Source organism: Schistocerca serialis, chromosome 1 (assembly GCF_023864345.2).
Source record: "Schistocerca serialis cubense isolate TAMUIC-IGC-003099 chromosome 1, iqSchSeri2.2, whole genome shotgun sequence".
Taxonomy (NCBI): Eukaryota; Metazoa; Arthropoda; class Insecta; order Orthoptera; family Acrididae; genus Schistocerca; species Schistocerca serialis.
The window spans coordinates 919,106,049-919,119,759 of record NC_064638.1 but is presented as its reverse complement, the minus strand read 5'-3'; the positions used below and the strand labels follow the sequence as shown (position 1 = coordinate 919,119,759).

At 39.0% G+C, this 13,711-nt stretch overlaps 1 protein-coding gene across 2 annotated transcripts in view; it reads left to right on the top strand.

The window, feature by feature from the left end:
- Nucleotides 1–13,711, top strand: part of LOC126412333 (venom carboxylesterase-6-like) — a 237,306-nt gene that overhangs the window by 146,057 nt on the left and 77,538 nt on the right. The window lies entirely within an intron of this gene.

Here is a 13,711-nt window from a genome sequence, read left to right as displayed (position 1 = left end):
TACATAGAAATATCTTATTATTTTGTTTAATAATGTATGGAAAGTTCTGGTAGAGAATTACAAATTATTTAGGAATAAAGAAGACAACTCACCAAAAGACAGAAGCACTGTGACTTCAATAGGTACACAAACAAAAGGTGCAGAGCATGACTTGCTTTCAGAATGCACTTACTTTTTCAAGCGTGCAGGAAAAATATACACACAAACACAGACACACTCACCTACATATACACTCCTGTCTCCCGTCATTGTGCTCAGTTGACTGCCAGCTCTTTCCCGGCCCACTGTGAGTGTGCTGGGGTGAGGTGGGTGTGTGTGGTAGCGTGGGGTGAGGGATGGAGAGAGGTGGGAGGCAGGGAGGGGGTTGGGGGGAGCATCTAGCAGCTCATGGGAGAGTGGGGAGCCGTCTGTTGGCAGAGGAGGCAGGTGGCAGATGGTTGGGCATGTGATCTCATAGACTAGGGCATGAAATAACAGCAACAAGTAGCTGATGTGGGGATATAAATTGGGTTGGGATTCTGGGGCAGGAGAAGGTGTACACACACACACACACGCACACACACACACACACACACACACACACACACACACACACACACACACAATTGGGTGGAGGGTGGGGGGCAAAAAAAAAAAAAAAAAAAAAAAAAAATAGTTCAAATGGCTCTGAGCACTATGGGACTTAACTTCTGAGGTCATCAGTCCCATAGAACTTAGAACTACTTAAACCTAACCAACCTAAGAACATCACACACACCCACGCCCAAGGCAGGATTCGAACCTGTGACTGTAGCGGTCGCGCGGCTCCAGACTGTAGCGCCTAGAACCGCTCGGCCACCCCGGCCAGCAGTGGGGGGCAGTAAGTTATCTTAGGTTTAGACCAGGAAGGTTACAGGAGCAAAGGATATGCTATAAGAATAGCTTCCATCTGTGCAGCTCAGAAAAACTGATGCTGGTGGGGTATGCCAACCAACTAGCTGTCAACTGGAATGAATGACCACTGTCAAACTGATGGCAAAAACAAAGTGGACCACTCAGTGGCACAACATGCAGCAGAGCACAACATGTGAGATTTCAGTAAATGCTTCACAATCCATGCCCCGTGAATCCTACCCACCACCACCAGCTTTTCTGAGGTGCACAGGTGAGAGCTATCATCCTTACAGCACATCCTTTGTTCTTGTGTGTGTGTGTGTGTGTGTGTGTGTGTGTGTGTGTGTGTGTGTGTGTGTGTGTGTGTGTACACCATCCCCTGTCCCCTGCCCCATTACCGCCACTGAATATGTGCCCCCACATCAGCTAGTTGCATGCTGTTATCTCACACCCTAGACTACAAAATCATGTGCCCACCTATCTGCCACTTGCCCCCTCTACCTGCACCCCTGGCTTGTCCGTATATGGCTGCCCACTCTCTGATAAGCCCCTACATGTCCCCCAAGCTTGAACAAGGAAGTGCATACTGAAATCTAGCTATGCTCTGCACCATCTGTTTGTGTAGCTATTGACAATGCAGCACCTCTGCCTTTTGGTGAGTTGTCTCCTTTATTCCTAAGTGATTATTATGTTGTTTGTTCTTCAAGAATTTTTTCAGTAGTTCAGCAACACAACAATGCTTGTTCTTCTGTCTCATTGGTTCATGCATGACAGTGCACAGCACCAATATATTCCCAAATGCCATATGTGACAATGCAATTTATCAGGAGGTCATATCTTAGGTTCTACTGATCATAGAGATAATGGGTGAAGTGTTTTGGGTACCCCTTGGGCTAGTGGCCATTTGTATACCAATAGGGAGAACAGGCATATTGTAGTAACCCTTCAGTAAATGGTCAAAATTAAAATATTACACACTTGCTCTAGCCCGGACAAATTGAAAAAAAATTGGTTGGTTCTTGTGCATTATGTGTTGTGTAGCGTTGGCTTAGTTGACTCATAAATGCACTGGCAGTTTCTGGAAAAAAACCCAAAAAACAGGAATTTTGGGTACCAAGAGTACCTGTTTGTAGGGATGCCATTTGTATGATTTCTGCTCATGCCAAATAATCAAAATTTTCCTATATATTCTTAACATGATGTTCTCAGAGAGCTTTAAAACTTTCTGAAGACCATCATCAATTACAGACTTTCAGCCTCCAGTCTGACATAGAAAGGTAGTTTTAACTTATCTAGTTAACACATGACAAGGGTTCTGGGGTCATGGAACGGTTCTGAGGACACCAGACTATGTTTTTTGTTGCAGTTATTTCACCAATCAGATTTTACAGTGCGCTGTCTCTCTATAATGGGCACAAGATGGGGTAAACACCTTACAGAAAATGATTTTATCGTGTGATCGTATGAAATTCATTGTACTTACAAATAAAACATTGCATTTTTTGGTATACTGTAAGTGTGGCCTAAAATGTGCATTTTTTGTAAAGTGGTGTTGCATTCGATGGGAGACAATTTTGTGTTGCCCTTATATTGTGCATACTTCTATGTTGTGTATAAGTGTCAAAGTATGTGAGTGTGTCATAATATACAAATAAAGGGTAAAAACTTTACTGATCCACAGAATTAATTTTATATAAGCAGCACACCCTGTTGTAATAGGGAAAAGAAGGGAACTGCTGAAAAGTGCTCCTGTCAGAGCACATATAGGGTGAATAGGTTTCTCTTTAACAAACTCTGACACAAAAGTGGGAAACCAGCTGCCTCTAACCTCATTGTGCCTTCCTCAGCAAAAATTTCAGCATTTTAACATATTCACACTTTTTTGTGCAAAAGAGAGTAGCAGAGAGACATTGATGTTGGAAGAGATAGGAGACAGCACTAGTGGGAGAGACAGAGAGCAGAGACAGTGCTGGTGGGTCAGAGAAAGTGGCAGTGGAAGGAAAAGAGAATGGATGAAGACAATAGTAGTGGACTTAAAAGAGAGAGGAGATATTGATGGTGGCAGTAAAAAAGAAATAGAGATGGTTATTTAATTATTTGGTTAGTTACTTGTTCTATAGATCATTTGAATTACTCTTTTACCAAAATGATGTGAAATGAGTCAGTTTACAGGCTATTTATACATGATTAGTGTCAGTATTAATGAACACATTATTATTTTTAGTCCTACTCATGCATCTACACTTAATTTATTTTTTTATATTATTTTTTACTGGCTACCTGTTTTTAAGTAGAAACTTGTCACTGGAATAGGAGTTGTCCAGGATTAGTGAATTTGAATTAGATTTAAAGCTTGCTTCACTGGCTGTCAGACATTTTATGTTATTAGCCAGATTATCAAAATCTTTTGTTGCTGTATATTGAACTCCTCTTTGAGCCACTCACAGTTTTACCAATTGGTAATAAAGATCATTTTTCCCTCTAGCACTGTAGGCATGTACATCACTGTCCTCCTCAAATTGTAATGGATTATGAATGACCAATTTCATTTTTGAATATATTTATAGTGACAGTGAAGTTAAAATACCCAGCTCCTTGAAAAGATACCTACATGACATGCGTGAGCGAACATGACATATCATTCTTACTGTTTGCTTTTGTGCAAACAATACTTTCTTTCTAGGGGATAAGTTATCTGAGAAAATTATTCTCTACAACATTACTGAGTGAAAATATGCAGAATATGTCAGGAGGTTGATACATGTGTTTCCAAGATTAGGAATTACATGAAGAGCAAAAGTAACTGAATTTAACTGTTTGAGAAGCTCAGTAATATGCTTCTGCCAGGTACACCCAAAAATATGGAGCATTCTACTCTATTTACTGACTCCTGGTAATGTGTCACACCAATTTTTGATATGACTAATTATTGTACAGAACTGAATGTAGTATGTTTTTCTTTTTTTTCAAAATTTCAGGAGAGTCCATGTTCAGAGAACTGCTTAATAATTATTTGGAAAATATCATTCACCAACTTTTCTGTTGCTTTTTATGTAATGAGATTATAATAAATCTCATTACATAAAAAGCAATAGAAAAGTACCACATTAGTATCATCTGAAAAAAGTACCAGTTTTGCTGGTTGAACGTTTAGTGAAAGGTTGTTCACATATATAAGGAATAGGAGTGGACCCAGAAAGGAATCCTTTGGGACTCTCTCGGTGATTTCTCCCCCCAGTCACAAAAATGTTCTACCTTTCTGACACTGTCAGAATTATTCAGCATGACCTTCCACTTTCTGTTTGTCAAGTATCATTCAAACCAGCTGTGCATAAAACCATCAATACCAAGGGACTAGAGTCTTCTAAGAGAGTATCATGATCTATACAGACACCTTGGAAGGATCGCAAAAATACCAGCTGATGATACACTATTATTTAAGGCACTACTGTTTGATGAGTGAATTTATAAATGACATTCTCATTCTAGCAGCTTTTCTGGACTCTAAACTGTTACCTGGTAAATAAATTGTTTCCACTTAAGCGTATGATTGATTTTTGAATAGGTAGATATAGTAGCAATGGTAGAAAAAGAGAGAAGAGACAGTGGAAATGAAAGAAAGAGATGAGTGGGAACCGTATATAGGCTTGGGGAGGAAGGGGGGTGTGTCTGGCCCTCCCCTTCCGCACCTGTCCATCCCTTCCCCACAGAACGGGAAAAATTTGTCCACTTTCTCCCATCCCCTAACCCCAGCTGTTAAAAATTTCCCAGTCTAAGGGTCAAAACCCCAAACAAACCATCCTCAAGATCATTTGTGGAGAAGAGACAGTGGTGACTGGAGATAAAGACAGCAGACTATAAATGAGAAAGATAGAGACAGTAGCAATGGGGGACAAAAAGAATGGACAAAGACAATGGCAGTGGGACAGTTCATACCCCTGTAATATACGTAGATGCAAGACCTGTCCCATACATCCTCCTACCACCACCTACTCCAGTCCGGTCACTAACATCACCTATCCCATCAAAGGCAGGAATACCTGTGAAACCAGTCACGTGATTCACAAGCAAAGTTGCAACCTCTGTGCTGCATTCTATGTAGGCATGACAACCAACAAGCTGTCTGTCTGCATGAACAGCCACCGACAAACTGTGGCCAAAAAACAACTGGACCATGCTGTTGCTGAACACGCTGCCAAACATGATATCCCTCATCTCAATGACTGCTTCACAGCCTGTGCCATATGGATCCTTCCCACCAACACCAGCTTTTCTGAATTGCGCAGGTGGGAACTTTCCCTGCAATACATCCTACATTCCCGTAACCCTCCTGGCCTCAACCTTCGTTAGTCAGTGTCCTCATCCAGCACCCTCCCTGTTCCCATTCCAGTACTGCACAACCATCATTTCACCGCGACACACAGTCTTTTAATTTCTTTTTATTTCTCTCCTTTCCGCTACTTACCCCTCCCCCTTCCACATCTTCTCTCCTGCCCTCCGTCTAAACAGCAACACTTCACTGTCGGCCACTCTGACCATACTATCCCTCCCCTCCCCGCCCCAGCCTCCTCATTAACCCCACCCATTCGCCACTCCCATCATGCACTGGTGCTGCTGTTTGCAGTGTGGTTTCAGCTCTCTGAGACTGCACACACGTGTGCAAGTTGTGTTTATGTGTGTGTGTGTGTGTGTGTGTGTGTGTGTGTGTGTGTGTGTGTGTGTGTGTGTGTCTACTGCTGACAAAGGCCTTAATGGCCGAAAGCTTTAATTGTGTAAATCTTTTTGTTGTGCCTATCACGACTCAGCATCTCTGCTATATGGTGAGTAGCAACTTTCCTTCTCTGGTATTGTTACATTCCACCTTGGATTTTGCATTGTTCAATTTAATCTTAGTAAAAAGTATTTTGACAACTTGTTATAAAATGAAACACTACAGAAATTCTGGAGGTGGTACACATTACAGCTCACCTAATTCATTGCAGCAACAGCTGTGATGCCATCATGTATGTGCACAGTGATGTTTCAATCAGACACTGTTTGGTCATTGTGTAATCAGTAAAGTGGCCAACATTCCACAATGTGGAATTGCTCTGCTCTTGTGGAGGTTGACTGCCACCAATGATGTCAGAAGTACCGGCTGCACTTGTTGTCCCAGAAACAGCACAGAGATTCACATGTCAATAGTTATTTCAACACATAAACCTGGTCGCTATTGTCTACTAATCTCCTTTATTTATTCTGTTGTGATAATTAAGAGCTATTTGGTTTGTAACAAGTCAAAAATTGCTCTTTTTTACATATTTTAATCACTTTGGGTTACTCTAAAGTGTGTGTTTGTTGTATATTCTTCACTGTTTAATTTTGTTGCCCGAGGCAATGCCATATTTTCTTCTACTGATTTCTGAAAATTCTTATTTTTCATAAAAGTCTCTTCTTTCCATACCTCTTATCCATGTCCTCAGGGCACCAAAATAAATTTGCATGGTTGACTCAGATTTATATTTGTCTTCCTGAGGGTACCTCCATGAAGAGTTCATGATGCTATTTGTAATTTTGTTTACCTTGAATGTCTTCTTACAGCTACTTTTTTACTGTTTCTTGATGTAGTGATCCTGCAATGCAGTGCCACTAATTGTACTGTGGGATTTCAGTTCGAATTGCAGCAGGTCAAAGGTAGTAAGAGAAAGTTAATATTCTCTGGCAGCTAGCTACGAAATCATGTAATGACTTTTCAAGTGTGTTTAATGTTTCTGATGAACCACAATAATGTTGAGTGAACAGATCTCTCCTTTTTAATATGTTCATACCAGTTCAGACATGCAGAGTCATCAAACGACAGATAGTAAGTAAATAAGTTAGAGATTACACATTATAGCTTCATTTGTGCTGGGAATCGACCACACTCACCAGGCCCCTACATCTTAAAAGATCTGTGTTGTTCCATGAGGAACATAGGCCTCAGTGTTCATAACTATTCAGTTACTAACTGAATTTATGTTTCCTTTGTTTTCAGTGGACATCATTTTTGCAGTGATTTCCTTGGTTGTTTGGTTATTTGATCTGACGTATTATGATTATTTGTGTTGGTGTAATTTGTATAAATTAGGTGGGCAGAATGTTCTGTATTGGTGCAAGGTGTCACAAGAGTGCTGCAGCACCTGCACATTCGCTGCAGGTAAGAATTTCTACCTGGACTTCCACATAATGGGACAGCCAGACCAGGGAAGAGCTAGGGGAGACTGGCCATGATTGCCAAGCTGTTCAGATGCACCTGTAACGGTGCCTTGCAATGTGTTAAAATGCACAGTCCCATTTTACCAATGATGTATTTTGAACACCTTTCGTTTGCAATGAGTGTATGCATTCATCTGGACAGTGGAAAGAGCCAGGCAGTACAGAGTAGCCATGCATTTTGTGGCTACCATCGAATGGTAAATCAATGGACAGGCTCATCGTGATTTACAGCTGGTACCCTACTATTTTAAATTAAAAGAATAAATATTCAAGAGTGAAGTCACAGCTGGTAGTAATTTAAATTGAAAGAATAAATATTGAAACAATTGGAATTAATATCAATTTACACTACCATAAGCAAAGTTTCATAGAAAATAAATGGTTTCTGGCTTTAAACTCACCCCTGAGAAGATTGGCAGATTTGGTAACCATCTCCTGAAATAAATTTTCTTTCCTTCTGTCTTCTAGCAAGTGACCTCCAATTTAAATAATTCCTAGATGAGACATTCTCTCTTTTCAAGAAAAATTTTGAGAGTAGCTATCAATGCTCATCACCTCTGAAAACATTTTTCTATTCAAAACATACTCTCAAGCAGTGCTTTTTTTCTAAAAAAGAGTTTGAGGGTACTCCGACACTGGATATAATCCAGTGAAAATTACTTATAATTAAAGCATGGAATACCACCCGTCTACTTTTAGCCATGAAGTCATCAACATCATCATGGTAGTGGGACTGTAGAGACATCTATCGGTAGCTCGGCATTTGAGTGTACACATATCTGTTTAGCACTACCATCACCCACTATTAGCGGGTGATGGCACTAGATGCTTGTCAAACTGGCTGCCAGTGATTCAGTTGTTGAGAACAGTTGCCGCAGGTTCGAAATGCTTGAAACAGTCAATGACATCGCTTTTCCCACCAAAAACTGCACTGGCATTGTTTGTATTGTGATTACCAACACGAAAAACTGAAATAAAAAATTTACGTCCTTGAAATAAATCTTTGGCACTCTTCCAAGTTCTCAACATCATAAAAAAATTACTTTGTCGATGAAACAGTTTAGGGGTACGCATCCCCCAGGTTCCCCCCAAAAAACAGCACTGCTCTCGGGCATTCTATACGGTAATGACATTAACATATTAAACTGCTGATAACTTTTGTTTAGCATTGAATTAGTGCTCTGTGGTTTTGCAGCTTCACTCAAGGTTTCATTTCCTAACCCTTCAGTACTGTACCCTGCAATCTGCTCATTTTTCAATTGAATGGCATTAAAGAACTTTCCATGTGTAGCTAAGAAACTTTGGTAGTTGTTTTCAGGGAGCTATTTAGAATATTGTTCATAGTTTTCAAATGGCAAAAAATTTATTTAGAATAGTCTTGATATCTTAAATCCAAGATCTTGAAATCTTAAATCCAAGATCTTGAAATCTTAAAGCCAAGTGGCTATCAAATGCTTCCCAATAGATGTGTTTATAGTTGATATTTTCATGTTTGAAGGTTCTCCTACTTGCAACATGGTTTCTTGGTAAACTTGTTCACAGTCATCAAGGCGATGGAGTGGCAAGTTTCTTGGAATTTCTGTTCACATTGCAATGTATGACTTGTTTGGTTCTAAAGGATGTTGTATAACACATCAGTGAAAGTAAATATCTCTTCAAATATGTTCAAGAGAAAACGAATTTGTAATCTTCCAAAAGTGCCAAAAGAGCATTAATTGGTGCTGAAATATCTGAATCATTTTCTTGTGGATGTTCTAGCATACAATAGCACTAAATATGCCTCACTCAGAGTATGCTGGCACAATAGCAAGGTATTAAAACTGACATTACCAACTATTGGCCTATTTCCCTTTTAACAACCTTATCTAAAATTCTTGAGAAAGACTTGTTGACCACCTCATTCATTACAAGATATTAGACAGTAGCCAGTTTGGACTTCAGCAGAGTATATGAATATTTTCTCCTTCACCCATGAAATCTTAGAGTCTTTTAATAATAAACTGGTATCTTCTGTGACCTTTCTAAGGTCTTTGATAGTGTTAACCATGAAATCCTCATAACAAATGCTGAATATTATGGCATAAGTGGATCAGCTGACTCATGGATTAAATCCCACCTAACGGGGAGAAAGCAGAAGGCCATTTTGAACGATTCTGGGCGGCACTCTGTGTCATCTAGCTGGGGCCCTATTGGCTGTTATGTTCCTCAGGGCTCTGTACTTGGCCCTCTTCTCTTCTGCATCTTTATCAATGACCTTCCCTTGTGTAATAGCTTCAAAACTCATTTTACTCTTTTCATTGACGACACCTCCATCCTCACCAGCAAAGCTCCCAGCCACAATCTTGAGGAATTGGCCAGTATTGTCTTTAATGAAGTACTTAATTGGCTCATAAGCAATGAGTTACTACTAAATGTTAATAAGACACAGTTTGTTCATTTCCAAGTAAGCAAAAAAGTGGAGGATCAATTAAGTATTAAATGTAATGGTAGTGGATTACTACAAGTTGAGTCATCCAAGTTCCTAGGTGTACACATTGACAGCAATCTAAAATCGTCTGAACATATTTTACAACTTCTCAAGAAACTCAGCTCAGCACCATTTGCTATTCACACCATTTCCACTGTCTGTGACTGAGACACCACAAAAACTGCTTGTTTTAGTTACTACCATGTGTTATTTTTGTATGTCATAGTTTTCTGGGGTAATCAGACACTTTCCAAAAAAATATTCATTACCGAAAAGAGAGTTATGATGATAATGAGTGGAGTCCAGCCTAGATATTCTTGCAGAAACATTTTTTAGAAAATTATGGATACTGACAACTGCTTGTCAATGTATCTACTCCCTATAATGTTTCCTTGGTAAAAAGGAGAAACTATGCAAAGCCAATGATTCATACCATACCCACAATACCAGGAGGAAGATGGACTTCCATTATGAATTAAACAACTGTAGTATTGTACAAAAAGGAGTCCATTACAAAAACTGCATGGTTTTCAGTGCTCTCCCACCATCACTGAAACCATTTTGTCCAGGACCTTCCCAAATTTGAGCAGCAGCTCAAACACTATCTAGTAGAACTACATCCACATCTACATCTACATCCATACTCTGCAAGCTACCTGATGGTGTGTTGTGGAGGGTACTTTGAGTACCTCTATCAGTTCTCCCTTCTATTCCAGTCTCGTATTGTTCGTGGAAAGAAAGATTGTCGGTAGGCCTCTGTGTGGGCTCTAATCTCTCTGATTTTACCCTCATGGTCTCTTCATGAGATATATGTAGGAGGGAGCAATATACCGCTTGACTCCTCGTGAAGGTATGTTCTCGAAACTTCAACAAAAGCCCGTACCGAGCTACTGAGTGTCTCTCCTGCAGAGTCTTCCACTGGAGTTTATCTATCATCTCCGTAACGCTTTCGTGATTACTAAATGATCCTGTAATGAAGCGCGCTGCTCTCCGTTGGATCTTCTCTATCTCTTCTATCAACACTATCTGGTATGGCTCCCACACTGGTGAACAATATTCAAGCAGTGGGCAAACAAGTGTACTGTAACCTACTTCCTTTGTTTTTGGACTGCATTTCCTTAGGATTCTTCCAACGAATCTCAGTCTGGCATCTGTTTTATTGATGATCATCTTTATATGATCATTCCATTTTAAATCACTCCTAATGCCTACTCCCAGATAATTTATGGAATTAACTGTTTCCAGTTGCTGACCTGCTATATTGTAGCAAAATGGTAAAGGATCTTTCTTTCTATGTATTTGCGGCACATTATACTTGTCTATATTGAGATTCAATTGCCATTCCCTGCACCATGTGTCAATGCAGATCCTCCTGCATTTCAGTATAATTTTCCATTGTTACAACCTCTCGATATACCACAGCATCATCCGCAAAAAGCCTCAGTGAACTTCCGACGTTATCCACAAGGTCATTTATGTGTATTGTGAATAGCAACAGTCCTATGACACTCCCCTGTGGTCCACCTGAAATTACTCTCACTTCGGAAGACTTCTCTCCATTGAGAATGACATGCTACGTTCTGTTATCTAGGAACTCTTCAATCTAATCACACAATTGGTCTGGTAGTCCATATGCTCTTACTTTGTTCATTAAACGACTGTGGGGAACTGTATCGAACGCCTTGCGGAAGTCAAGAAACATGGCATCTACCTGGGAACCCATGTCTATGGCCCTCTGAGTCTTGTGGATGAATAGTGCGAGCTGGGTTTCACACGATCATCTTTTTTTAAACCCATGCTGATTCCTACAAAGTAGATTTCTAGTCTCCAGAAAAGTCACTATACTCGAACATAATACGTGTTCCAAAATTCTACAACTGATCAATGTTAGAGATATAGGTCTATAGTTCTGCACATCTATTCAACGTCCCTTCATGAAAATGGGGATGACCTGTGCCCTTTCCCAATCCTTTGGAATGCTACACCCTTCTAGAGACCTACGGTAGACCGCTGCAAGAAGGGGGGCAAGTTCCTTTGCTTTGCACTGTCTGCCTGTGTATATGTGCAGATGGATATGTGTGTGTGTGTGTGTGCGAATGTATACCTGTCCTTTTTTCCCCCTAAGGTAAGTCTTTCCACTCCCGGGATTGGGATGACTCCTTACCCTCTCCCTTAAAACCCACTTCCTTTCGTCTTTCCCTCTCCTACCCTCTTTCCTGATGAAGCGACGTTAGGTTGTGAAAGCTCGAAATTTGTGTGTGTGTTTGTGTGTTTTTTATTGTTTCCTATCAATGTACCAATGCTTTCGTTTGGTAAGTTACAGCATCTTTGGTTTTAGATACATTTTCCCACGTGGAATGACTTATGATACAGTATATTCATAATGACTTATGATACATGATACATAAAAAAAATAATTCTTGAAGGGGCTGGTTAACTATTGTAAGTGGTTGCACAATTATTTTAGAGACTGTTTTTAACACTTTCATGGGTATCCCATCCCATCCTGCTGATGTTTTACATTTTAGTGATAGTATCACAATTTCTATATTTTTTACAGTGGTTTTGGTAAATGTGGTGAAAATTTGCCTCCAAAATGCTCACTGTTGAAGAAATTTACATTGTCTGGGTCATCTTCTGCATTGATGTGAGATTTGTTTACGTTTATAAAGAATTCATTAAATAATTCACAAAATCGAGCAGGATTTATAATAATTTTATCCTCTATCTTGATTTCAGAAGTATCATGGTCTCTAGCTGTGGTACCTGTTTCAACTTTGATCACTGACCATAATGCCTTAGATTTGTTTTCACTGTCCAATGTAAATCTATTATTTGGCCACCTTTACAACTTTCTTAAAAATATTTTTGTAATCTTTTACATAAATAACAAAATCAGTACTTTTGTTCTCTTTTAGTTCCCTATGTATCCATCTTTTTATTGCACTAGAGATTTTTATTCCTTCAGCTAACCCACATTACTTTATTTCGTACTTTTTTATGATGCACAGTATGGGGGGAAAGTTTGATTAAAAACGTGTAGGAAGTTTTCCATGAAAGTAGCAAAATTTTCAGAGCAGGAAATACTATGATCTGTAGTCCACTCCACCTTATCTAATCTATTATAGAATAATTTCATATTTTCTTTGCTGAACTGGCATTTGATGTAGGTTTTTTTCGAGCAGGTTTCTATTGTTTTTGGTAATTCCATAAACAGAGCACAATGATCAGAAAGTCCTAAATCTAAACAATACTTATTTGCCTCATTGTAAGTGTAATTGGTTAAAATGTTAACTATACATGTTGTAGACGTTGCGTTTACTTGAGTAAAATCAGTGAAATTTGCACTGAAACCCAATATTTGAATCATATCAATGAATTTTGTTGAGTTATTGGCTTCACTGGCTAGATCTATGTTGAAATCAGCAGTTATTGTGACCCTTTTCTTCCCTAGATTTCTCACCACACAGTCAAAAGGATAGGTAACTTCCTGTTGACTTACTATCTAGCATTCACATCAAATTCTGAAACATTGATTTGTGTACTAAAGACGCTGTTCAATATCTCCCTCACATCACTCAGCATATGCTCTCCCTATTTATATTGCAAAAGCAGGTATATAGGATTTATGTCAGATATGATATGGTTCACATACGAAACTTTAATAAACAGAGCTAAATACAATGAAAAAAATGAATTAATAAGGTGATACACACAGATATACTAAGATATTATTTCCAATTTTTACAGTACAAGATATGAGGACTCACTACTAGACATTTAATGGCATTGTTCCATTTCAAAACTGTAAAAGGATTTACTCATTTAGTCTCATGGCATATATGTATCAAATTCTAGAGCACAAATCTATTACAAAACATATTTATATAGTTGTATGAACCTATAAATATAATGTATCATAGATTTAAACTCAGTCAATATGTAAGACAAAACTTAAGAAATCACATCATCCTACATACTACATTCCTGGCAAACAAAGCACAACTATACAGTCAAATAAATCTGCAAACATAGTGTATCATAGATTTAAATTCAATCAATAGATTAGGCAGAACTTTAGAAATCACATCATCTTACATACTACATTCTTGATCAACAAAACACACTTATATAGTC